We start from the raw sequence: 27,475 nt of genomic DNA, 5'->3' as shown, positions 1-27,475 counted from the left end.
ATAATAGGGTTTCGATCCACTTATCCCAATTCTTAGCATCATCGTGTACAAACTTGCAAATTCAGTTTTTTTGTGTTTTGTTAAATCGTTCCACAGCCACATCTGTTTGTGGGTGGTAAACACTGGTAAAAATCTATTTAATACATAATAATTCATATAGCTCATGTAGTGTACGTGACTTGAAAGTTGGGCCCTGATTAGGAAGGATCTCTTTCTGAATCCCCACTCGGGAGATTATTCTGAAGAATGCCTCCGCAACACTAAATGCGTAAATCATGCGCAGAGGCACTGTTTCCGGATAGAATCACGTTGCATATTTCAGCAGAACCAGTACAAAGCGATGTCCGCTCTAATGGCCCGACGAGTTCCATGCCAATTCTCTCTAAGGGGACCTTGATTAATGGCAGAGGGTGCAATGGTGCTTTTGGGTTGACCGGTGGATTCATCAACTGATATTCAGTTTTTGGTATCAACAAATGGGTTGTATCTTGTATGTCTTTTGATTGGGAGCGGGTACCAAGACCAATGTTCCCAGCTCCATCATGGGGCATTGGTCACATTTGTGCCTGGGTTCCCCACAACTCCAGCAGAACGGCTCAGGTGTTATAACTGTACTTGCGACAGCGGGTTCAGACTCCTGATGGGGAAAGCAAAGAGACATTTGAGGGCACTGGCGACAGGGAGAAAACCCATGAATGGGGAGCCAGCTTTGGTGAGACATTTCCGCGCTTCCTAGGAACTGGTCTTGGCTGTAAAACAGGGGCAGAGTGAGGGGGAGAGAGAAAGGTAGGAGATAGAAAGTGGGAGAGCTCTTCCGCCCTCGGATATGTCGACATATGGTCCTCCGCCAATTGGACGGCCTCCTCCAGCGACGCTGGGCTGTAGCACTGGACTCACTCCACCATTCCTTTTGGTAGACAATAGATCAGCTGTTCCAGCACCACTAGGTCAATGATTCCCTCAGCATCATGGTCCTCAGCCAGCAGCCACTTCCGGGAGGCGTCACGGAGCTGTCGAGTGAATGTAAACTGGCAGCCACGAATGTCCAGTTTCATCGATCGAAACGGTCATCTGTGATTTTCAGGGCCATGGCCGACCCACTGCAGGATGGTCTTATTCAGGTCATCGGTAGTTGTTGCGCTGTGAGCTGGGCATCCCTGGGCAGGATTGGGATGAGTCTGGCATCCCACTGGGCCCGTGGCCACCTCCAGATCTCAGCCATGCACTCAAATAAGTCTAGGAACGCCTCCAGATCATCCTCAATCCCCATCTTCATGAGGGCGACCAGAGACATGGGGGGTGCAGTGTCCGGGGTTGTGGGGCTTTCTCCTGGTCCAGAAAGTGCTATATCACCCGTCGGCCCTCTTATTGAGCCTGGAGCACCTCCTGTAACTGACAATCCTGGTTCTGGCGCAGCTCAAGCAATGCCTGATGTAGGGAATGGTTTACTTCCACCAGCGGTGAGGACACCATGCCGGCATATATTTCCTCCAAACTCCTGGGTTTCGTCACCAGTGTAACAGGTTCTACGTGTGTGGACAAGGAGGAAACTGAGGACGGGAAACTTCAACTCAAAAGGTATGTTTATTTTACACTCTCTACATAAATAGCTTTTCAGTATGGGCTGGCTGCCGACTGCCAGGAGACTGCGGTCGTTCCTGCAGCTGACTGCCAGGAGGTGGCAGTTGTGACCACTGCAGTGCTTTTTACTGCCCGGAGAAGAAGAGCCCCTACTCTTCAGGCACTGCCAGCGCTCACGGCCACGGAGGCCGTTCCCCAGTCTCTGGCAGCACTCACGGTCGGCCTTCCAGTCTCTGCCAGTGCTCATGGCCACAGAAGTCATTTCTCTGGTAGATTCCACTCCTGTCCTGGAGCCGGCTGTCCTCATTTCCATCCTGGAGCCATTTGTCCTGGAGCTGCCTATCCTGGCTCCCGTCCTGGAGCCACATGTCCTTGCTCCTGTCCTAGGGACACCTTATCCTGCTCATTCCATTAAGCTATCTCCTGGAGCCTGCTCACCAAATCAAGCCATCACATCTAGTCATACCAGCATTACATCAAGTCAAGCTACTACACCTAGCCACCATGTCAATTCAAGCAGTCAAATTAAGCAACCACTTCAAGCCAAACCTTCACACCAAGTCAAGCAGTCAAGTCAAGCAGCCACTACAAGTAAAATCTTCACACTAAGTCAAGTCAAGCCTGCTGGCCCAGTCAAGTTACAAGCCTAACCAAGTCAAGCCACTTAGTCAAGTCTTAATTCCCAGCCTAGGTGTTTCACTGTGGTCTATTCAGCCGATTCCATCCTGGACCGGGCTGTCATGAGGGCTTTGCGGGGGTCCGTCCTGCTGGCACCACCCTGGTCCGTCCTGCTGGTGCCACCCTGGTCTGTTTTGCCCTGGTCCTAACATTTTTGTTTTCTGACTGTTTGGATTTTTTTTTCTCTGTCTTGTCTGTTTATGTGTTATTTTAGTACCCTGCTCCCTACCTGGACTAATCTCCCAGGCCGCTAGACCCCGCTGCATCGTCTGTCCTGCCGGCACCACCCTGTCTTTCATGCCATTTCTGCCCTGGACCTTACCTTTTTAGTGTTCTGTTTTTTTGGAATTTGTTTTCTTTTCCTTGTCTGTTTTGTGTGTTGTAGTGCTTTCCACCTGTTACCCCCACCCTCCCTTCCCATTGTCTAGTCTTTCATCTAGTTCAGTGGGATTTTTTTGGGTCACATGAGCACAACGAATGTAAAGCAGCTGCAAAGCATTTGTTGAATTAAAAATAAATTAATATTTAAGATGGAGCTGAACCCTTGCCAAAACTTTTGAGTCCATTTTAATGGCACATGTTTTATGGTTTCTATTAATTGTTCTGGGCTTTGGCATTTGTTTGAGTTTAAAATGAAAGAGAATAGCCATAGGCTTTATATAGCTAATTCACTAATAAAATGTATCAACTCGAACTACTCACTTTTTTCCATCCTCAATTAGGGTTTATAATACAAAATACGAGTGCCTGGACATGACTGGACTTTAATGAACAAGAGCATGTGTTTCTGAAATACCTACATTTGTATAACTGATTCATATCAGTGCTTTAGATCTTTCTTGACTGATAAATTGTGATGTAAAACAACTGTGCTGTTAACAAAAAAAAACTTTAGTTTTCTGTTGTTGTTTTTTAGAACTAATTTTCTTAAATGTTTACATGTCTATATATTTTTATATAACCTCAGAGTACCATTATAAAAGGCATAATTTGTATGTGTGGAGTTTTCTACAGAATAAGCGATAAAATATGTCAATACTTCAAAGGACTGAGAAGTGGTAGCTTGTTTTGTATTTCATGTGGGTTTAATTTACTGATTGCTGGAATCTTTTGGATCAAGGCATTTACTGAATCAGATATTTTCAGCTGTAGAGATCTTGTAATTATATGGATAAACTGACATAATGTAATGTCATTGCACTGGGGTTAGGAATACATTTGCATACTTAATATATACTTGCAATGTCTTAATACAAGAATAACAATATACTTTGTATTGCCCCCAATTGAATGCCTAACAATACTATGATTAGTATGTACATTTAAATTAAATGTTGGCATAGGTTCATACTGGCTAATTAGAGGCAAGCCATGCTCAAAAGAAGTATATTTGGAAGTGTTTAAAGGAATATTCCAGGTTCAATACAAGTTATGTTCAATCTACAGTTTTTGTGGCATTATGTTGATTACCACAATTTATTTCGACACATTCCTCTTCTTAAAAAAATAAAAATGTAGAAATCTGTGTTACAGTGAGCCACTTACAATGGAAGTGAATGTGGCCAGTTTTTGGAGTGTTCAAAGGCAAAAATGTGAAGCTTATAATTTTATAAAAGAACTTGCATCAACTGGTGTCATGGGAATTTCTAGTGGAAGTTCACACATGTGCTCTAGCAGAATAAACACACTATGGACATAGTATAGTTCCACAACATGTGACATTTGACACGGCTACATTTGACAACTTTAATACATTTTGTCTTAATTTTGAGCATTTGTTATTTTATTATTAAAACCTAACAAACTTTCATTGTCAAATGTTTTGCCTGAAAAGTGTGTTTTGCAATCGTGCTTTAAAATAAGTGCTACTTGGTTTGACATCTATATTACTACCTACAACATAACTTATTTGATCCATTTTGGCTTTTATTTTTATTTTTTTAATATTACTGCAAATAATTATGCACCATGAAAAATAATTTTTAGTCATAAGCAATTCATCAGCAACATATTTTCCACTTTCCATTTTGCTTGAATATTCAAATCAAATCAAATCACTTTATTGTCACACTACCATGTACACAAGTGCAACAGTAGGTGAAATTCTTGTGTGCAGTTCCGAGCAACATAGCAGTCATGACAGTGACGAGACATATACCAATTACAGTAAACAACATACTTACACAACACAATAATTATATACAATGTACAGTAAACAATACACACAATATAGAATACAGAATATACAATACAATAAGTAAGGAGTATATGAAATATATATGAAGTAGTATATTGAGGAGAATATGTTGACAGTCCAGTGTGAGATATAAGATTAATAAAGTGCAGTGCTAATTACTGATCCTGATAGATCAAGTGTTCTACAGTCTAATTGCTTGGGGGAAGAAGCTGTCATGTAGTCGGCTGGTGCGGGTCCTGATGCTGCGATACCGCCTGCCTGATGGTAGCAGTGAGAACAGCCCATGACTCGGGTGGCTGGAGTCTGTGATGAGCCTCCAAGCTTTTTTCACACACCGCCTGGTGTATATGTCCTGGAGGGAGGGAAGCTCACCTCCGATGATGTTTCTGGCAGTTCGCACCACCCTTTGCAGGGCTTTGCAGTTGTGGGCGGTGCTATTGCTGTACCAGGCGGTGATGCAGCCAGTCAGGATGCTCTCTACAGTGCTGGTGTAGAACCGTGTGAGGATGTGGTGGTTCATTCCAAACTTCCTCAGCCGTCTCAGGAAGAAGAGGTGCTGGTGAGCCTTCTTCACAACGGCCTCAGTGTGGACGGACCATGTGAGTTCCTCAGTAATGTGGACACCGAGGAACTTGAAACTGCTGACTCTCTCTACCGGTGCTCCATTGATGGTGATGGGGCTGTGTTCTCCTTCTTTCCTCCTGAAGTCCACCACAAGCTTAAGTATCTGCTGGCAGGCTATATTAGATTCATACATTTACTTGAGAGCACTGCCAAGGCAACTCTTGGCATTGATGCTTTATCACCTTCATCTTCACAGTCTGCTACAAACATCATCATTTCCATACATCTTATTCTATCAGATCCATCCATCTTACTTCATACATTCATCTTGTGAACTCTAGTCTCAACTCTTATTCACAGAAAACTACACTTACAGTGGTGATGAGCTCTCCACTGAGGCTTTCATTATCTGGGTTCCTCCTCCACACTGCAGCCTTTGTGAGGTGAGCATATGGACCAGACACATGTTTCTAATGCTGACAGACATAATGCTACACAAACGTAGACTGTCACCGGTGAAATACTTGAGTTTAAGATGGTGTTATAATCACTCCAAACCACTAGTCCAAACTACTTTAAAACAATGTGGATCTTGTTTATTGCCATGCCCTGATAAGAGATAGCTTTTATTCTCATTTAGCATTTGACATTTTGCACATGTTTAGGTTAGGACACAGCATTACTGTAACCACAATTTTTTTGCTTTATTTAAAAACCTGAGGGACTGGGTCTGGGTAGCTCAGCGACTAATCACTCCAAACCACTTAAGAGGCCAAAGATTTATAATATTCAGTGGATACCACCATTTTGCTAAATCAAGCCATGAGGACAGATGGATCACAGGGGCCCGAGGGACCATATATTTGGACCGGTGGATTACCTTGTCTAAACATTGTTCCATTGTGCATCTAATTTATCTGCTCTTCAGTAAGTGAGGAGGACCTCATTGAAATGCTACCTGCAGTAATAGTGTTAAGCTGTCTCGGACTCTGTTTCAAGTATCAATTAAACTAGTACCATGAAGGCTTACACAGGTGAACAGAACAACTAATCTATGAGAACACAGTAATGGGGGTCATGAAATTGCTTTATCATAGCTGATAAATGTAGCAACCAGGTGCTCAAAATAGTCTTAGAGATCTACGGAATCCAATGTGTGTCTGATGTTGTGCCACAATGGCTACAAAGGGGTAATTTAAGCCAGAGCAAATGGATTATAAATCTTGAAATAGACCTGAAGTACTTTGTTGCAAGACTTTGATAAAGTACAACCCTTGTAAAACAGGTGGTCTACAGATATTGCCATTAGATAACATATGATTCTTCATAGATACACCGATTATACATACAAACAGACCATGGCTAATATCCAGTACTATTCCACTGAACTGGATATTAGTCACATCATCGTGTCTTTTATAGTTAAAACTTCTCCATTTTAAAGCTTCTGAATCAAAGTTTAAGCTACCTAGAAGGTATTCAAATACATTCAGAGAAAATTAATGGTTAAAGTGATAGTTTAACTGTAGCCGGTGGGTTGTGAAGAAACAACACAGGATACAAAAATATATTTTTGGGGTTTTATTCTGATGGCTGTTGAAAAAATAGGAAACAAAACAAAACGGCGGTCGATGGGGTATTAATGATGGGATCCTAAGTGCATTTAAACAGTGGTCAAACACTTTCTTATGATGTGTTACATTCATACGAGAAGACAGAGAAGTATGTTTGAAGTACGTTTGGAGCAGAAGAAATATAAATAAACCTTGTGTAAATTGTCAGCTTTATGCTAAGCTAAAATGCTATTTTAGCCATTTTGCAAGCACGTTACAAGGCACGATCAAATTTTTTAAATCTTTTTTCTAGGAAGACCTTTGATATTATGGCATAAATACATGAGTATTTTGTCTTATTGTGTACTGGCAGAGTTTTTATAGTCAAAACAAGTGAAAAAAATCTACCAGTGCTGAAGAAGTAATCCAAAGTATTTAGAATATGTTACTATCCTTGAGTAATCTAACAGAATATGTTACAAATAAAATTTTACAGCATCTGTAATCTGTAGTGGAATGTAACTCTCCCAACCCTGCCCACATGCTTCTGCATACATCACCTTAATACATGCTTATATCATTCACAGTATTTTATGCATTTAACATATGCTTAAATCACTCAAAGTACTTTGTTTATGAATGATTAATTTTGAGCATACCTTCATAAAATAGCAAGTGGTAAATAAATTTGCTTGTTTGAAGTGTAGGAAAAATCAGTGTATTTGATTGTTCATGCAGATTATAGGTCGACAATTAATTTAGAATCATAGTAAATCAGGAACTAAAACAAGTCTTTTTTGGTCACAAGGTGAAGAGGAACAGAAGTCTTTTTGAGATTGTTGCATGAAATTGTTTTCGATAGAACTCACAAGATATCAAATTGTCCATATGGAATTATATTTCGCTACGTTTTGAGACCGTGGCACCCATTTACTCTGATTCTCATCACAGCAGAATAAAGCGAGGGAGTTTCACCACTTTAACATAAACATTCATTCTCTTTTGCTGCCTGTCTTTGTTTAAATTACAAACATGAAAAGTATTTCCACAGTACGTCAGAGTTATGCAGCAGATATTAATGCTACAGGCGTGTTTCATATGCCTATTAGTATGGATGCTTTTACTGTTTTCTGAAGGCAACCGCATAGGAACTAAATGATTCTAACAAAGGTCTCATGTCATCACATACTGTATAATGTTTAAGTCTTGTGGCTATACTTTAAAACAATGTGGATCTTGTTTATTGCCATGCCCTGATAAGAGATAGCTTTTATTCTCATTTAGCATTTGACATTTTGCACATGTTTAGGTTAGGACACAGCATTACTGTAACCACAATTTTTTTGCTTTATTTAAAAACCTGAGGGACTGGGTCTGGGTAGCTCAGCGAGTAAAAGATGCTGACTGCCACACCTGAAGTTGCGAGTTCGAATCCAGGTTGTGATGAGTGACTACAGCCAGGTCTCCTAAGCAACCACATTGGCCCAGTTGCTAGGGAGGGTAGAGTCACATGGGGTAACCTCCTCATTGTCTCTATAATGTGTGGTTCTCGCTCTCGTGGGACATGTGGTGAGTTGTGCGTGGATGCCACAGAGAACAGTGTGAAGCCTCCACATGCACTACGTCGCCGCAGTAATGCGCTCAACAAGCCACATGATAAGATGGATGGTCACAGATTCATCCTCTGTCACCCGTATCGTGGCGAGTCACTACGCCACCACGAGGACTAAGATCACATTGGGAATTGGGCATTCCAAATTGGGGAGAGAAAAAAACCTGAGGGACTTGTCGACAATTTCTGATATAATCATTTCAAAGTGTCCTCTATTAGATATGAAACATTCCTTTAATAATAATTGCTCAATAGGAAACTTTCAGACCTCCATCTATTCTGAGATATTTGTCCTCAACTATTCCTCAGCTTTTATTTGTCGAGGACACTTGATGTGCAAGTGTCGTTATGCCAATGACACATTTTGATTGCCCCACTGCTCTATACTCCCTGCCTAAATTATCTGGTCCACATCTGTCTCCTTTATCTCAGTTATGCAATTAAAATAATTTCTTTGCCTAATTGCAAAGCGTGTGCTTATTTAAATAACTTTTTTAAGCCTCTGATCCAAGGAGTGTCCAAGCCACCTTTTGAAATGCAATCCCTTGAGGAAGCAAGATTTTAAGAATGAGTGCTAGCAAAACCGGAAACTATCAAGAAAGAGAGAGAAGGATTTTGTTTGCATTCCTACATGGTGTTTATGTTTTCTGCGGTATGGTGCATGACTGAGGGCCTGACTGAAGCCGTGTGAGCAGGAGACACTGGAACTCCCTGTTTTTACCGTGACAAATAACAACTAGGTCATGGATTATAAGAGGCCGCAGATCACGACAAAAGGCTTCTGATTGAAGAATAACAAGCAAACTATCGGAGAGCTAGTGATTTGTCATAGTAATGAAGTGGCAGTTAAGCCAAAAAATGCTGGCAGCTGTGCATGGGGGTTGAGTGTTTGAAACTAGCTTGTCAAGCTAATTTAACCCTCATATTGTCTTAATGATCTGGACCTTCCTTTTGTCATTCGATCATTTTTGACCTGTATTGAGAACCATTCAAAATTCATAAATTCTTTATTAGTGTACAATGGCAATAAAGACCCCATTAACAATTTTTTTTTTTTTATTGTGGCCCCAAAGTGTATAACGATAGGGGGGAAAAAATATAGGGAATAAAGAATAAATAACACAAATAAGTTAAACTTAGCAAACATTGTTCAAGGATGTTTCTTCGCACCTGGGTCAACATTGACCCATTAAGACAAGGAAGGAACAAATTGTTTTAAATAGTTATTTCTCTTAAAATGTTACGTACAAAAATTTATTTTATTTTTTGTTTTGGTTTCGATACCAAAAACTAATTCTGTCATCATTTACTCCACCTCAAGTTGATGAGTATGACTTTGTTTCCTTCTTGGAAAAAAAAGGAGAGAATGGTCAGAATGTTAGCCTTAGTCACCATTCACTTTCATTACCATACAAAGTGAATAATAATAATAACAATAATTTGTTTAATTTATAAAGCGCCTTTCAAGTCAAGTCAAGTCAATTTTATATGTATAGCGCCTTTCACAACACACATCGTTTCAAAGCAGCTTTACAGAAGATCAGGCATTAACAGAAGATAAATCTGTAATGTCTATTATGTTGATGAATCATCATTGTGTAATTAGATAAAATATGATTGTTAATCGAGTTTAAAAATAAGTCATTAAATAATAATTTAATTAATAACCCCAGTGAGCAAGCTGAAGGCGGCTGTGGTAAGGAACACAAAACTCCATAAGATGTTGATTAATGGAGAAAAATAACCTTGGGTGAAACAACACTCACTGTGGGGGCCAGTTCCCCTCTGGTTAACATCATGAATATAATGCCAATATTACTGATGTATAGTGCAAGTCATGCTTTAAAATTAGTAAACTAAGTGTTAAGGGTCAGTATTTAAACATAGATTTAATATGAACTCTAAGATTAATGACTAATATCTTTGAAGTTCATTCTGGATTAACTGCAGAAGTTCACATAGATACAATTTTCCTTGTTAATTGGCTGATGAAGGCTTTTGTTGGCAATTGATAGTCTATGGTAAATGGTCTGCACTTATATAGCGCCTTTTTAACCTTAACGGTATTCAAAGCGCTTTACACTGTGACTCATTCACCCATTCACACACACATTCATACACCAATGGCAGCAGAGCAGCCATGCAAGGTGCTAGCCTGCCATTGGGAGCAACATGGGGTTCAGTGTCTTGCCCAAGGACACTTCGACATGTGGAGTCATGTAGGCTGTGATTCAAACAAACAACCCTGTGATTAGTGGCAGACCTACTCTACCAACTGAGCCACAGCCGCCCTCTAGTCTATGTATTCCATTATAAGAGTGTAGTCCATCAATAGACGGATGCTGGCAGAGATCAGTGAGTTTCATCGCAGTTCAACCTGGCCGGTAATTTCGGTGAGGTCTATCCTAAATCCAAGGTTCAGACAATGGCATATGAAGTCTCCCATGTCTTATGGTTGGAGTTGGCATCAGTTCATCCTCTGAAGTCCATCATAATAGGCTGAAGTGATGTTTGGCTGGCACCTGCTGCATTTAGTGAAATTCTTCGGATATACTATTTCTCTGTAGAAATGAACATATTTGGGAGGATACTACCTTTTCTAGTATTTTCAACATAAACGGGAGATTTGAAATCGGTCTATAATTAGCCAGTTCTCCAGGATCAAGTTGTGGCTTCTTAATTATTTTCATTATTTTCATTCTTAATTAATTTCATTACTGCCATTTTAATGTGTCTTGGGACATGTCCTAAGCATAGCTAGGAGTTAATAATATTAAGAAGAGGTTGTGAAATTACAGGAGATACCTCTTTTAAAAGCTTAGTTATGACAGCAAAGGATTGAAGTTGCATGTGAGGAAAATTATTAGACACTGTTTTCTGAGGTGCTATTACAGATTATTGCATAATTCCAATTTTATTTCTGATTATTTAAATTTTATCTGTAAAGCAATTCATGAAGTCATTACTCTTGGGCTGCGACGTAATATCTGGTTCTGTTGAGGCTTTATTCCTAACCAATTTAGCCACTGTACTGAATATACACCAGTGATTGTTATGGTTATTTTCTATGAGTTTGCTCAAATATGCTGACCTGGCAGCTTTTAGTGCCTGTCTGTAGCTACAGACACTATCCTTCCATGCACCACAAAATATTTCTAATTTTGTATTCTTCCCCATGCACTCTATTTTCCAAGCTGCTCTCTTGAGAGCATGAGTGTGATCACTGTACCATGGTGCAGGGCTTATTTCTTTAATCTGCTTTAATCGAAGTGGGGCGACACTATCAAGAGTGCTAGAGAAGACTGCATTTACATTTTTTTTTATAAATCCAGCCAGACTGAAAGGGGTCAAAAAGATCATTTTGAACAAGGAATGATTGTAACTGGGAGGCAACAACTCTTTCCAGTATTTTGGAAATGAATGGTAAGTTAGAGATAGGGCAAAAATTTGAAAGAACAGTAGGGTCCAAGTTAGGTTTTACTGCTGCAGTAGTGGTATAGGGAGAGAAGCAGAAGCTAGAGATCTGTTTATGAAATGTGAGATAGGTGCAGAGATGACAGAAATATGAGGAGGGATGTGGGAGCAGGATCAAGTCAGCAAGATGAAGAATTGGACTTCAGTATTAAGTCACTGATAGAGGAGGGGTTTGTAGGAGTAAAACTAGACAAATATTGACAAGTGTTGTCTGCATAGAACTAAAATCTGAAGCCTCATCTATAAAGCACTGGTGGACAGCATTCAACTTTTCCTGGAAATAATTCAGGAAAGAACAACAAAGCTCATCAGATGCATGGACATCATGAGGTAGAGGTTGGGTGAGCTTACTTATCATGTCAAACAAAACCTTGGACCTATTGCTTGCTTTATTGATAATTGTAGAGACATAGTTAGACTGTGCAGAGTTCAGAGCAATGTTGTATGCGTTGAGGTGTTCAGTGAGAGCTAGATGGTGAACAGTAAGACCTGTTCAGGAGGGAGGAGGGAACAGACCAAGTCTTAATAGGAACATGCTCATGCAAAATTTCAGAAATAACAGAGTGGTACTTAGAAAGTATCAATGAAGGACAGGAGACATCAAAGACATCAGAAATTGCAGAGGAAGCGATGGAAACAGAAATTAATGTGACATCGACAGATTTAAGGTCACGATAGGATATCATTTTGTTATTGCATTTTTTTCTGAACAGGTAGAGTAAAGCTAAATTCAATAAGCTTATCATCAGAGATGCCAGTGTCAAAAGGAGACACTGAAGCAATATCAAACCCAAATGTACATATTAAATCAACAATATGACCATGAGTATGAGTAGAAAAAGACACCTGTTGAGTCAAATTAAAACAGTCAAAAACAAACAACAGTTGAGATGAATTAGAGGTAACTGTATCCTCATAAATATTAAAATCACCAAGCAGGAGGACACGAGATGACGAAGAACAGGCAAGAGTCAATAGTTCATGGAGTTAGATTGTCAGATTGAGCCTTAGGAGGATGATATAGTAGAATAATTGCGAGAGGACAGTGAGAATTAGCCTTCAATACCATATATTCAATTGTAATTGTGTTGTGGAAATCAAGTTGGGCGAGACGCAAATAATTTCGACAAATGACAGCAAGGCCACCCCCTTGCCATGTAGCCGCAGTCTGGACAGGTGTTTATATCCATCTGGTGTAAAAAGGTTCAGCTGCAAATAATCATTGGGTACTTGCCAGGTTTCAATGAGTAGTAACATATCAAGGTTATTTTCAGTGATTATTTCATTGAGGTAAGAGGCTTTATCGGAGATGGAATGCCAATTCAGAAGAGCAAAGTGGTGACGTGAAACATCAGGGTTGATCGACGAATTATGGTGCTGATCATTGCTGTTAAGATATACAGTGAGGAAAATAAGTATTTGAACACCCTGCTATTTTGCAAGTTCTCCCACTTAGAAATCATGGAGGGGTCTGAAATTGTCATCGTAGGTGCATGTCCACTGTGAGAGACATAATCTAAAAAAACAAATCCAGAAATCACAATGTATGATTCTTTAACTATTTATTTGTATGATACAGCTGCAAATAAGTATTTGAACACCTGTCTATCAGCTAGAATTCTGACCCTCAAAGACCTGTTAGTCTGCCTTTAAAATGTCCACCTCCACTCCATTTATTATCCTAAATTAGATGCACCTGTTTGAGGTCGTTAGCTGCATAAAGACACCTGTCCACCCCATACAATCAGTAAGAATCCAACTACTAACATGGCCAAGACCAAAGAGCTGTCCAAAGACACTAGAGACAAAATTGTACACCTCCACAAGGCTGGAAAGGGCTACAGGGAAATCGCCAAGCAGCTTGGTGAAAAAAGGTCCACTGTTGGAGCAATCATTAGAAAATGGAAGAAGCTAAACATGACTGTCAATCTCCCTCGGACTGGGGCTCCGTGCAAGATCTCACCTCGTGGGGTCTCAATGATCCTAAGAAAGGTGAAAAATCAGCCCAGAACTACACGGGAGGAGCTGGTCAATGACCTGAAAAGAGCTGGGACCACCGTTTCCAAGGTTACTGTTGGTAATACACTAAGACGTCACGGTTTGAAATCATGCATGGCACGGAAGGTTCCCCTGCTTAAACCAGCACATGTCAAGGCCCGTCTTAAGTTTGCCAATGACCATTTGGATGATCCAGAGGAGTCATGGGAGAAAGTCATGTGGTCAGATGAGACCTTTTGGTCATAATTCCACTAACCGTGTTTGGAGGAAGAAGAATGATGAGTACCATCCGAAGAACACCATCCCTACTGTGAAGCATGGGGGTGGTAGCATCATGCTTTGGGGGTGTTTTTCTGCACATGGGACAGGGCGACTGCACTGTATTAAGGAGAGGATGACCGGGGCCATGTATTGCGAGATTTTGGGGAACAACCTCCTTCCCTCAGTTAGAGCATTGAAGATGGGTCAAGGCTGGGGCTTCCAACATGACAATGACCCGAAGCACACAGCCAGGATAACCAAGGAGTGGCTCTGTAAGAAGCATATCAAGGTTCTGACGTGGCCTAGCCAGTCTCCAGACCTAAACCCAATAGAGAATCTTTGGAGGGAGCTCAAACTCTGTGTTTCTCAGCGACAGCCCAGAAACCTTACTGATCTAGAGAAGATCTGTGTGGAAGAGTGGGCCAAAATCCCTCCTGCAGTGTGTGCAATCCTGGTGAAAAACTACAGGAAACGTTTAATTGCAAACAAAGGCTACTGTACCAAATATTAACATTGATTTTCTCAGGTGTTCAAATACTTATTTGCAGCTGTATCATACAAATAAATAGTTAAAAAATCATACATTGTGATTTCTGGATTTTTTTTTTTAGATTATGTCTCTCACAGTGGACATGCACCTACGATGACAATTTCAGACCCCTCCATGATTTCTAAGTGGGAGAACTTGCAAAATAGCAGGGTGTTCAAATACTTATTTTCCTCACTGTATCAATGATCGGTGTGTTCTGCAGTCAGTAGAAGGGAGCTTAGACTTAGGTGAACCCTGTTGTTAGACCAGATGCATGGGATTGCGGCAGGCATTGAACAGTGAATGTTCAGGGATCTTCTGGATGAGCGGTGTATATAGTGTGGACAACTTGCAATTCTAAGCATCTGACAGTACTCATATGTTGCAAAATCAAGGCGCAGATGGCAGTTTCAAACCCTGAGTTGAGAAGGTGAGTGTCCAATTTCCATTTTGGTTTTGTCACCAAAAGTGAAACAAAATAAAAGCAGAATGAGCACTAATGCCAAAGGCATATTTACGCTGATAGATATAATGCGGGCAACAAGTGATACCATGTTAGCCAGAGCCTCAACCATCACATCACCAATATACAGCTCACCAAAAGGAACCCATCAGCTGAGCTGAAAACGGTGGTAGACAAAGTGAGGAGAGAGCTCGCATGCAGCACAAAATTGGAACATCAAAAGAGATTCCAAAAATGTTGGGGAATCAAAAAACAGCGTTCTCACCCCGGAAGAGAGTGAATGGTGACTGAGGATCTCCTTTTGTGATCCACAGAAGATAAAAGGTCATACGGGTTGGAACAACATGACAGTGAGACAGACTGATGACAGATTTTTTCTTTTTTTTTGTGAACTATCCCTTTAACAAGCTTTGAACAGATATACCACCAATATAACACCATGAAATATTGTATATAAAGTTTAAAAAGAATGCGTCTTTTGGAGTTGCATAGCCTAACCAGTTGAATTTCTCTCTTTAATGGATAGTTCTGATTTTGATTGGGAAATCAATTGAAAACTTAAAACTTTTAAAACAAAATATATCTTCTCCCTTTGTCACCTTCTAAACCCTGATATTTACTTTTTTTCCATGGTACAAAAAAAAATATTTTCCAAGTAAAAACACGGTAAGGGGTTCCACTTTATTGTTAAGCCCAAAGTACACTTCGGTTTTGATGCTAACGCTTAATGTCTGTGTACATTCGAATGCTAGCCTTTCAAATTATACTTAATTTGACTGAGCACATACACAGGCGATTTTGCACATACTCACTATGACTGCTGTGAGATTTGGATTATTTCTCTTAAAGGTGCTTAATTACACCTCTGGCCGTTAAGGGAACTGCAGCCAGCTACCTGTTGCTCGTGCTCTCGCTCATGCACACGCTCCATAGAGATGTGAGCGAGCGAGCGAGCATCAACCAAAGCAATGACGTAATGTACAAAGAGACTGAACGTGATTCACCGGCATCATGCTGACAGATGAGGTAGCATAATTTTAATTACACAGTTATGATTGTTTTACTACAAACTTTGAGACTAATCTAGAACTACTTATCAGCTAACATGGCATACTGATACACACATACAGCTATATGCTACCAAACTATACCAGACAGTTTACTGTTGCACTGCACTATTATGTTGCACTATTTTATGTTTTGCATGTTATATGTTGAACTACGATCAAGAAACCAGTGTATTTGCTTAAATTTATCCTATATAGCTGACGTTTAGTATATCGTTGAAGATCGTTGAAATTATCTGAAAGTTATGAAGCAAAGTATCTTGTAATATGTCAGCATTAGCAGGCAAGATCAAGTTAGCTACAATTACACAGATCAATCCTTATGGCACTATATTTCACATGCTTTGCAGTTATGTAATCTTACCTGTCTAATAAGAAGAACGCCAATTCAGGGTCGGGTTTGATCCCCAAAATTGAACGAAGATCCCTCCAGGAATCAAATGCCCTGCCAATGTTCATTCTAGTTTTCGCTCGACCAGGATCACGTTCCCGCTTAGCCAGACAAGATTCAGTAGGTACATGTATTTATTTTTTTGCTTTTTTTTGGGCTTACTCTGAGTTTGTGTAGGAGTTGGTGTTGTGCTGGGAGCCGGATGTTTGCTGGTTTCTATCTCTAAGATAACGTTGCCTAGTGTTTCAGTTTGTTGTTGCTGTTGAATAGAAGAAGAGAAGCACTGAGGTAAGGCTCATCCTTTGGATTTTCCTGGCAAAACCGACCCACTCCCTTCGCATGAAAATCAGTCTACAGGCTTTAATAGGCAACCTAGGAAGTCCGGGAAGGGCTCATTTTCACACACTGGCAAAAAAAAAAATGGCGAATATAATATGAAAATTGATACATACTGCACCTTTAAGGAGTTTTCACCCATAAAGATGTCTTTATATTCCTTCAGACTCGAGTAACACAATTTAAGGTATCTCCTGACCTCACACACACACACACACACACGCTCTTTACGTAAACATGCGTTCAGTGGTCGAGCACTTTGCTGGTGACGAAATTTGCATCACGCATCCTGTACTCATCAGACCGAAGTATACTTTGAGCTTAAGGTTTTAGTTATGGGGTTTTAGTTTGTAGTTAAAATTAGAAAAAAATCTCACAATCACACAAATGCATGTTCAAAAAACAGATTTATTTTTCTAATTTGTTACAAAACAGGGCTTTTTGGATGTTTAGGGTCTGGATAAGGTGTTACAATTTATTGTTAGTCTTAGGTTTACCTCAAAATATGTTTTGTAACACATAAGGAAATATCTGTTCACAGTGACATGACAGAAGCATATGTGACCGGTTGGCCTAAAAGTCTTACATTTTCATATGACCGGAGTCGACCCTTCTAAAATATTTGTATGACTTTCCATGAGATCAGGTTGGGTAGAAAGTATATATGCGTATGAGAGAGGAAAACATGAATAAGCCCGATTTCTCAAGAAAACCCAGTGCACCACAATATCCTTCAAGCCAAGGAGGTCAAAGGTTGAAAGAGGTGTGTTCTGAGCAAACAGCAGATAAAAAAGATTTATGGTACCTTTTCAAGGTGTACTCTACTATGTAAAACTGTCCAAACTTGAGTTACTACAACTGTGCAATGCACACCCACAAATATCCACAAATGCACATCCCTAGTCTCCGTGCACTGGCCCTCCCTGAACTGAAGGAAAGATTCATGCAAAGTATTATTTCAATTCTGTTTTTATTTTTATGTATATAATTGATTTTTACTGTTTGTATCTTTTCATAATATATTGCTATTATTAGAATTTGTGTGTATATATATATATATAAATTAATATATAAATAGTATATACAATATCTTTATATACAAAAAAATAATAATAATATTAAATATATTATGTAAAGATACATACAGTAAAAATCAATTATAGCAACCGGGCCAATTTGGTTGCTTAGTAGACCTGGCTGGAGTCACTCAACACACCCTGGGATTCAGACTAGCGAACTAGTAAACTTCACGAGTAGTAGGCAGCGTCTTTACCACTTAGATACCCAGGCCCCTGTATGTTGTGTTTTTAATGCTCATCCCCAACATGGCATTCTGGTACAGTATGCTTCTTCCCTTGGTCAACCAGCCTCAATGAACGACCATGGCTGACCAGCATTTTTTGCTGGTGAACAACATGCTGGTCCACCAGCTAGACCAGCATTGGAAATTTACGTTGGTCTAAGCTGGTCTTTTCGGCATAGGGTTCCCCATTCGTTGCACACCACACTTTTCCAATGTATGCATATGACAGTACACACAAGAGGACGCACAGCAGAACATCAGCTATGGGTTTAAATCAGCAAGGTTAATAAATCCTCCCTCTCAATAATTCATTCTCTGACCTGCCGCAGGGAAGTGAAATTAAACAGATGTGAGCATTTTGTCATGGTTAGAGAGCTACTGCTTCTGACTCAATCTCAATGAGCCCGTGTCAGCTATGAATCACTTAACTCCTTAAGATACCTAGAAAGAAAATTTCCCCTTGCAACAATTAAAACATGCTGAGTGAATACAAAGTACAACGTTTTTGATACTCTTCTTATTAGCTATAATCAGACTATTGGTGCACATGTTAACAAATCCAATGTGTAATTATGACACTGCATATTTGTGTACCCAGACTGACAGAAGTGATTCCAGGAGCTCTGTCCCACTGATCCACACTTGTGTCCCCACGGGGGAAAGGTGATCCTGGGATTAGACCAGTGTTGGTTCAGGCTGGTCCGACAGAGACTGACAAGGACTGTCACCCAGCCAGAGCTCGAGTCATTTAGAGGTGAATGCTGCTGGAGAAGAGGATGAGGAGGAGAAAAGGACAGACACAAGTGGAGGTGAGGGTCACAGAGGTCACAGCAGGGAATTATGGGTGATGAGTAACAGAGAGGCCAGATGAATGTGCTCATTAATACCAGATGGAAATAGGATGGGGGCCCTCAAAGTGACTAACAAAGCTGCAATGAGAAAGTTAAAGATCAATGGTTTTCAAAATAGGGCCCCAGGGGGAGGCAAGGGGATACTAGGGGGACTAAAGAAAATTTTAGTGGAAAAAGTGTAAGTTTATAAACAGTTAACATTTAAAGAATTTGATATTTACATTTATGCATTTGGCAGACGCTTTTATTCAAAGCGACTTACAGTGCACTTATTACAGGGACAATCCCCCCAGAGCAACCTGGAGTTAAGTGCCTTGCTCAAGGATGCAATGGTGGTGGCTGTGGGGATCGAACCAGCGACCTTCTGATTACCAGTTATGTGCTTTAGCCCACTCCACCACCACCACTACATTTTATTATGATATTATTACTAATTTCTGCTTTCTGAAGATTGTTAATTAGAGATTAATCTCAATTCTTTTAATGTAAGACAAAATTTCAAGTAAAGCTGCTGGAACAATACATATATATATATATATATATATATATAAAAGCGATATAATAGATGGGTGAAAAACAGATCAAGTTTTTTTTTACTTTAAATCTCCACTTTCACATTGACATCTGAAAGTCACATGTGATACCTGTTTAGTTTCACTTTCACATCTGCAAGTTAAAGTTGATATTTAGAGTAAAAAGGAAAATTGTTCTGTTTCTTACCTACACCTATTACATTGCTGCTGGAGATATGGATATAAACACTGAAGTCTTATGGATTACTTCTATGTATTTTATGTTTCCTTTATGTGATTTAAAGGTCCGATCACCATTCACTTGGATTGTATCAACCTACAGAACTGAGATATTTTTCAAAAAATCTTTAAGTAAATGATGAAAGAATTTTAGTTTTTGATTGAACTATCCCTTTTAAAGTTTTTCAAACAACATGTTGTCCTATAATATCATGCTTTCAATTTTTCTTACACAATATAAATTGGCTGTAACACTACAATAAGGTTCCAAATGTTAACATTCAGGCTTGGGAGGGTTATTTTTTAAATGTATTCCTCTACAGATTACAGGAGACATGCTGTAAAATGTAATTTGTAATGTATTCCGTTAGATTACTCATGGTCAGTAACATATTCTAAATACTTTGGATTACTTCTTTAGCACTGGTAGATTTTTTTCACTTGTTTTGACTATTAAAAACTCTGTCAGTGCAGTAAGACCAAATGCATATGTTAAAAATACATTCTCTGAGAAACCAAAATATCATGCACTGTTGTTTCTAAAACAATATAAAAAAATGTTATCTTGTTTTAAGGATTTTAGATATTTTTACAGGAACACAATACAAAAATAATTATCAAGAATAAGATTTTTGCCCTAATATCAAAGGTCTTACTTGAAAAAATGAAATTATGATCCAACATGAATTTTCTTGATAAATTTTTTTTATGTAAAATGGCTAGAAATAGCATTTTAGCTTAGCGTAAAGCTGACAATTTACACAAGGTTTATTTCTATTTCTTCTTCTCCAAACCTACTTCAAACATACTTCTCTGTCTTCTCGTATGAATGTAACACTTCATAAGAAAGTGTTTCACCGCTGTTCAAATGCACTTTGGATCGCATCATTAATATGTGTAAATTGTTTCCTCTGAAAGGACTAAATATTAAATGAAACAAATGACAATGCAAAGTAATCTCTTCAGTAATCAAAATATTTTTTGAAAGTAACTGTATTCTAATTACCAATTATTTAAATTGTAACTGTAGGCTGAATACAGTTATTTGGTTTTAAAAAGCACTTTAAACTGTGACTCATTCACCCATTCACACACACAGTCATACACCAATGGTGGCAGAGCTGCCATTCAAGGTGCTAGCCTGCCCTTGGGAGCAACTTGGGGTTCAGTGTCTTGCCCAAGGACACTTCAGCATGTGGGGTCTTGTGGGCCGGGAATCGAACCACCAATCCTGCGTTGGTGGCCGACACACTCTACCACCTGAGCCACAGCCGCCCCTACTTATATTTTGTTACTCCCCAACCCTGTTAACATTAGTCAACAACATCAGTTAACATGAACTAACAATGAACAACACTTATTAAGCATTTCAAAATCTCAGTTAATGTTAACTTCAACATATACTAAAACATTTTTTAAATAAAAAATTGTATGAGATAACATAAATGCACTATGATCTAACGTTGAACAGCTGTATTTTTATTAACTAACATTAACAAAGATTAATAAATGCTGTAACAAATATATTGTTAATTGTTTATTCATGATAACTAATGCATTTACTAATATTAACAAATGGAACCTTATTGTAAAGTGTTACCAATGGGCATTAATACATGAAAATGATTACCGGAAGCTACTTTTAGGTCCTTGGCATTAAAAAGTTTGAAAATATGTGTTACAGAAAATAAACAGCTTAGTAACCACATAAGACAGTGCCCCCAAAATGATTTTTGGAAATGGACAATTGAGTCACACTTACAAATGTTTAGATGTCTTTGCCATATATGACAAAGTGACATATAAAGAAATATCACACAACCAAGCATCTCAAGCAAAACATTTATCAAAAAGAAGTATGTGATGTTTTAAAAATCCATATTTATAAATAGCTACATATTGTATAATAGCTATATTGTTAATAGCTAGGGCACCTTTGTGAATTTGAGTGGAGCTAGTTCTGAGAAGTGCCACTTAGTTTTATATTTTGTTAATACAATGATTTTGTACATTTTAAGTGTAAATTAAGTGTCCAAAAGTGTGCATTATAAAGAGAAACCTACTATAGAATTTAGTATAGAGTATAGAATTTTGTAGTGACCAAAAGATGTTAAGCAAGTCAAAACTCTTTCTTCTAAATCCAGTCCATTTAAAAATTGTTGATTTTAATTTTTGTTTTGTAAAGAAAAGCATATTTAGTTTATATTTGTTAATGCTGGCTCTTTGTCATGTGCATGGCCTATTCTGTTTAAAAAAAGGGCCTCTGTGACCCTACCACAGGGGGACAGAAGCCATCAGCACTTCTTTGCATTAACAAAGAGCTCCCTTAGCCAAGCCAAAAAGGTGTGTGTGGCTGTTGCAAAATTACCTCATGCAGAGTCACTTATCTGCCTTTTGCCTGAAGACCTTGCCCTGACCTTCAGTAGTATCCTTTTCACCTGTCTGCACATGAACTGTTGCCATTGGCTACATTCAATTTTATTCGCAATGGCTCCACTGGTTTGGCTGTAGTGCAAATCTTAATACAGCAATATGTAGATACTGAACTGTTTAAAAAGTAATGATGCAAAAAAAACAAAAACAAAAAAAACAATTTGACCCTCCTATTCCCTTCTGTGTCCATATCATAGGCAGAGGGGTTTGACAAATCAGTTGTCATAAACTTTCCCTATTAAAGGGATAGTTTACCCAAAAATGCATGTTCTGTCGTCATTTATTCACCCTCTTGATGTTCCAAACCCATCAGACTTTTTTTCTTTCATGGAACACAAAAGCAGATTTTAAGCAGAATTTTAGGGACTAACAGCCTCAGTGAACTTTCACTTGCATTGTTTGGAAAAAGATGCAATGAATGTCAATGGTGACTGAGGATGTCATTCTGCCTGACATCTCCTTTAGTGTGAATGATGACCTTTTTATTTTAAGGTGACCTAAAATGCTAAATTAGATGTTAGGCACAATGTTAGCCTCAGTCACTATTCACTTTTATTGCATGTAATTCATGTAATTTACCTCTAGTCATAAATTTGACGTGAACCCTTTAAGAACCAGAGTTTTGCAACACCTGTTTTCTGGCTCTCTCTCATGTTAGAGATGTGAGAGCATGCGTTGTGCAAGAGAGCTCCCGGTTTTGTTTATCGGTTGAGAATTATTTGGGTAAATATAAAATGTTACAATAAATGCTCATAAATTGCATTAAATATGTGTTCAGAAGAGTTGTTTGTTAAAACTGAGTGTTTTTTATGGATAATTTGTTTTTCAAATTAAAACAAATTAAACAAAAATTGGACTTTATCCATGTTTTGGCACACATGTGAGGACGGGGTTGGTAAATTTAGTATGAATCAAAGCTTATTATATGATTTATAGCCCAGGGCTTCATTTTCCAAAAGCATCATAAGCCTAAGTAGATTGTAGGAAACATTGGCACAAACGGTCTCTACGATCAATTTAAGCTTGCAAAGCTTTTGGGAAACCCAGCCCAGAGCGTTTTCCATTTTAGCAAATAAGCGTAATACGTGTTATATGTGAAAACATGTGTAATGAGAATTCTGTTGTTTTATGCCCTGCATCAGGGGTGCCCAATATGTCGATCGCGATCTACCAGTCGATCGCAAAGGCAATGCTGGTAGATCGCACAAAATGTAAATGTGCTTTCATTAAATTTGAATAAAAATAAATATAATGTCTTTCCTTCTTTTAGTTTCTGTCTGACTTGCACTTGACAAGTAAATATTGACCAGGCGAGGTTTTGTTTATTTTGTTTATATCGCGAAATTGCGATGCTACTGCCCGGATTAGGCAAAACTGTCTGATTCCATTCAGTTTTGCCTAATCCGGGCAGTAGCATCGTAATTTCGCGCTCTGTTCTCAGAAGTCCTTGGAAGGCGCGTATGCGCAAACCTAGTTGTCATGGCAACTGAATAAACAAAATATTTACTCGTCATCAGAATAAGGTAAATGCCCTGGCTATTGTAATCTATTGTGCTGTAGGTGTTTTGGGTTTAATTTTAAAACTGAATGATATCAACATTGAACATTATTATATATTTTTTTTATTAATTAGAAGATGAATTCCATGTAGGGATAGGCCTACATGCAGTAGTCCCAACAAGCATTTTCTTATTTTAAATGAAACTGTGTTTTTTAAGTTGGTAGATCTTATTGAGTTGGTCATTTAAAAGTAGATCATCACACAAAAAAGTGTGGGCACCCCTGCTCTACATGTCCTTAAAGCTTGGTTAGAAATGCATAAAATGCTTTTAGTGATTTAAGCAAGTACTAAATGCATAAAGTATTCTGAGTGTTTAAGCATGTGTTAAATGCATAAATGCTTTGAGTGGTTTAATCAAGTACATAGGGTGCTGTGAATGATATAAGCATGTATTAAGTATGTGCTGAGGCATGTGGGTAGGCTAATGCCATTTGTGTTTTCATTTAACATTAGCCTCTACTGTATTTTATTTTTAGTGTTCCAGTACTGTTTCAGACTTTTTAATATATATACGGCCCCATCGACCGCTGTTTATTTTATTTGTATTAAACAGCCGTCTGATACCCCCCCAAATAGTTTGTATTCTGTGTTGTTTATTTACATCCCACCAGCTACATATAAAAGCAAAGCTTGTGAAGCAATAAGTCCGAAAATAAACACAGTTGCAGAAGTTAGTCCTGAGAAACCATCCTGGAAATAGAATCTAGCTGGAAAATTGGTCAGCTCAGGAGGTGACATTTAAGGTTCACTGACATACAGAAGCTGAGCGATTGATGCTGATCGGGGCACAGAGCAGGTTGACACCGGTCTCATCCTGAACATGAGCCTATGTAACCAGAGTGCTGAGAAACACACAGCCACAAAGACTTCTGGAGTAGTTTGACTAGGGTACTCAAAAAACAAAAAAAAAAAAAAGAAAGAAAGGGACCATAAACGTTTGTGGATCCTCTGATGAAGATGTCCTAGGCATGCTTGGATCTTCAAAGGGTGCAGGTGAGAGAGTCATTGTGCTCACAGCCATCTCACGTTACCCTTTTAGCTCCCATAGGGGGGCAGGACTTCAAAGGGGAGGCTTAAAAAGCCTTTCATTGCTCACCTCCACATACCTGCAGACCATTCTCACTCCCGTCTGCTCGAGCCAACAGCTGCGACTCAAAAGGATGAGCTCTCAACTGTATGCTGTCAAATCAAACAGTGGAGCTCATCCAAAGGGCTCACCTCTTGGCTGAGTGATTGGCATACATGAGGATATGATGGGATCTATTAATTTAAAAGGGCCAAATGGATACAGATGCCCATATTACTGAAGATCAGCTAATCTAGACCAGAGTGGTGGTGGGGCCATGTCTAAAAGCACTGTATGTGGACACCCAAATATTATACCCATATGAAATTGTTAAACATTTAATTTCAGAACCATGTGTATTTAAAAAAAATTATACTACCTTTGCTACTATAACAGCTTCCACTCTTCTGGGGCCTGGCCTGCAGTCAGCATCCAATTCATCCCAAATGTGTTAAATGGGGTTCAGTTCTGGGCTTTGTGCAGGCCAGTCAAATTTTTTCACTTCAAACTCGGTAAACCATTTCTTTTTGGACCTGTTTCAAGGAGATTTTGACGCACCTATCTAAAAACTGTTACACAACCTGGCATGCACATATTGAAAGAGAATAAAGAATTGCAATGAAGGTGAAAATGTGCTTTGCCTTTAAAACACCTATTGACAATACCCTGATAAAATAACCCTATTTGTTAATTGCTAATTCTTTAGAGGATAACAAAACATTAAATACAAATTTTTGTTATAAGTGCCACTAGTGACTATTTCACCAGGAAACTGTTGCAGTACTACCAAGGCCGTAACCATGTTTTGAATATTGGGGGGAACAAACCATTTTGGGGGTGGGGGGGACACAGGTGTTAAGGTCAAAAATACAATGGTCCTCTTTGGTCCTTCTATATAGTAAAGGTGCTGAATGCAATCATTTTCTTAATAAAGACTTGAAATGTGATAAAGGCACAAAATTGTACATTTTTGGTTTAATAAAGTGTGGCAGCGGGGGCGTGGTCAAGCGCCCGTCCGGGAGAGAAAAGCGGTAAGGGCGCTTACACCTGAGCTAAATTATGTCTAACACCTGTGTCTAATTGCAGTAAGCATGAGGAGAGCGGCATAAAAGAGCAGCAGCCACAGAGCCTCGAGAGAGAGAGTGCCTACACCCAGAGTAGCAACTAAAAGAACGTGTGTTATACGATTGTGTATCGAACGGAAAGTGTATAATTAAAAAAATCTTACTTTGAAGCCGACGCTGGTTCCCGTGTCTTCCTTAGTGGAAAGCTTCACATAAAGATACATGTGTTTTTAAAGTTCACACAGTACAGACAAAAACCGTGTCTGCATTGCTAGCAATTTGCCTGTTAGCAATTTTTCTTTTCTTTCTTTTTGCGTTTCATCATTGCTGAATCTGGACAATACACAACATGATTTACTGCCCTCAAGTTGTTCCTCATTATTTTTTCCTCACAGTAGACTCTTAAATACAGTTTATATTGACCACTGCTGTCAAGGTTCGAAGAGAAAAATCTAATATTATAAAAATGCCATAAAAGCAGTCAATACAACACATAGCTGTTGTATGGCCCCAGAAAGCTTGGAATATAGTGCACTTGTCATGTGGACTACTGTTATGATGTCTTTATAATGAACCTTTTATAATGCTTTATAGTATTTGTCCTTTTTGAAGCTCAACAGCTCCTGCTCAGTATAAACTTTTATTCTATGGAATAGAGCTGCATAAAAATATACATTTGTATGTTCCAAGAAAAAACCTAGCATATGGGTTTTGAACAACATAAGGGTGAGTAAATGAGTGAGTAAATGTACATTTTCCATTTTTATGTGAACTACTCCTTTAACTGGTGGCTCATCCTCAGAATAAAATTGTTTAAAATAATTAAAAGAAGACTCTTAGTGTCACAGTTCCGGCATGTGTGTCGGCTCACACAGTTATTTATTTTTCTCTCCATCATGTCTCACAGGTGGAGTCAGCATGCATTATCAGCATTTCCATGGGAATGCTGACTGGTCCCAGGGAGACGCTGATCACAGTGATGAATTACATGCCTGCTTCCACCTGCTTCACTCTGATTGCACTCCCTACTTATTCCTTGTGTTTCCCCTCCTTCTTTGCCAGTTAATTGTATGCTGTTACTGTTCGCTGTCATGTCTAATGTTTCTCTCATGTGTAGTTGGAGCATGCTTTTGTATCTTGATTGTCTATCTATAGAGATGAGGTTACCTGCCTGTTTGTGGTTGCGAATGGGGACCGGGGATGTGGGATAACTGGCATCCGTGCTTCATATGAAGCTTTCTCCTCTGAAATTCTCTGAGTGTTTGACCGGGCAGCTCAAGGTCGGGAAGATGGGAGGATTTTATCAGGACTGTCCTAGGGTAATCCTTCAGTATGCGATTATGCAATAGAATTCCACACCCTGGGCACCTCCAACGATTGGAATGGTTCCGCTATGTGGGGTTTGTTCTTGGGCTTTCGGACACTATCCAAGATGAGATTTATTGTCTGGACCTTCCCCCATGATATGATGATTTGGTGGACTTAGCCATCTGGGTTGACTGCCGTTTGACTCAACGCCATGAGCATCAACGTGAGCATCGTCGACGCCGCTCTTAGCCCACTTAGGCAGGAATCCACACCCCGAATGTGAGCCAATGCAGGTAGGTAGGCTTCCAGTGTCATGTAAGGAAAAGCAGCAATGACTTCAAAGTAATTTATGCTTTACCTGCGGCAGTTCGGTCTACTGTGCCACCTCCTGCCCATTAAAAAGACAATGCTTGTCAGTAGTTAGGGGTTAATG

The sequence above is a fragment of the Xyrauchen texanus genome, chromosome 17, assembly GCF_025860055.1.
Source record: "Xyrauchen texanus isolate HMW12.3.18 chromosome 17, RBS_HiC_50CHRs, whole genome shotgun sequence".
NCBI lineage: Eukaryota > Metazoa > Chordata > Actinopteri > Cypriniformes > Catostomidae > Xyrauchen > Xyrauchen texanus.
Note: the sequence above shows the minus strand (reverse complement) of the source record.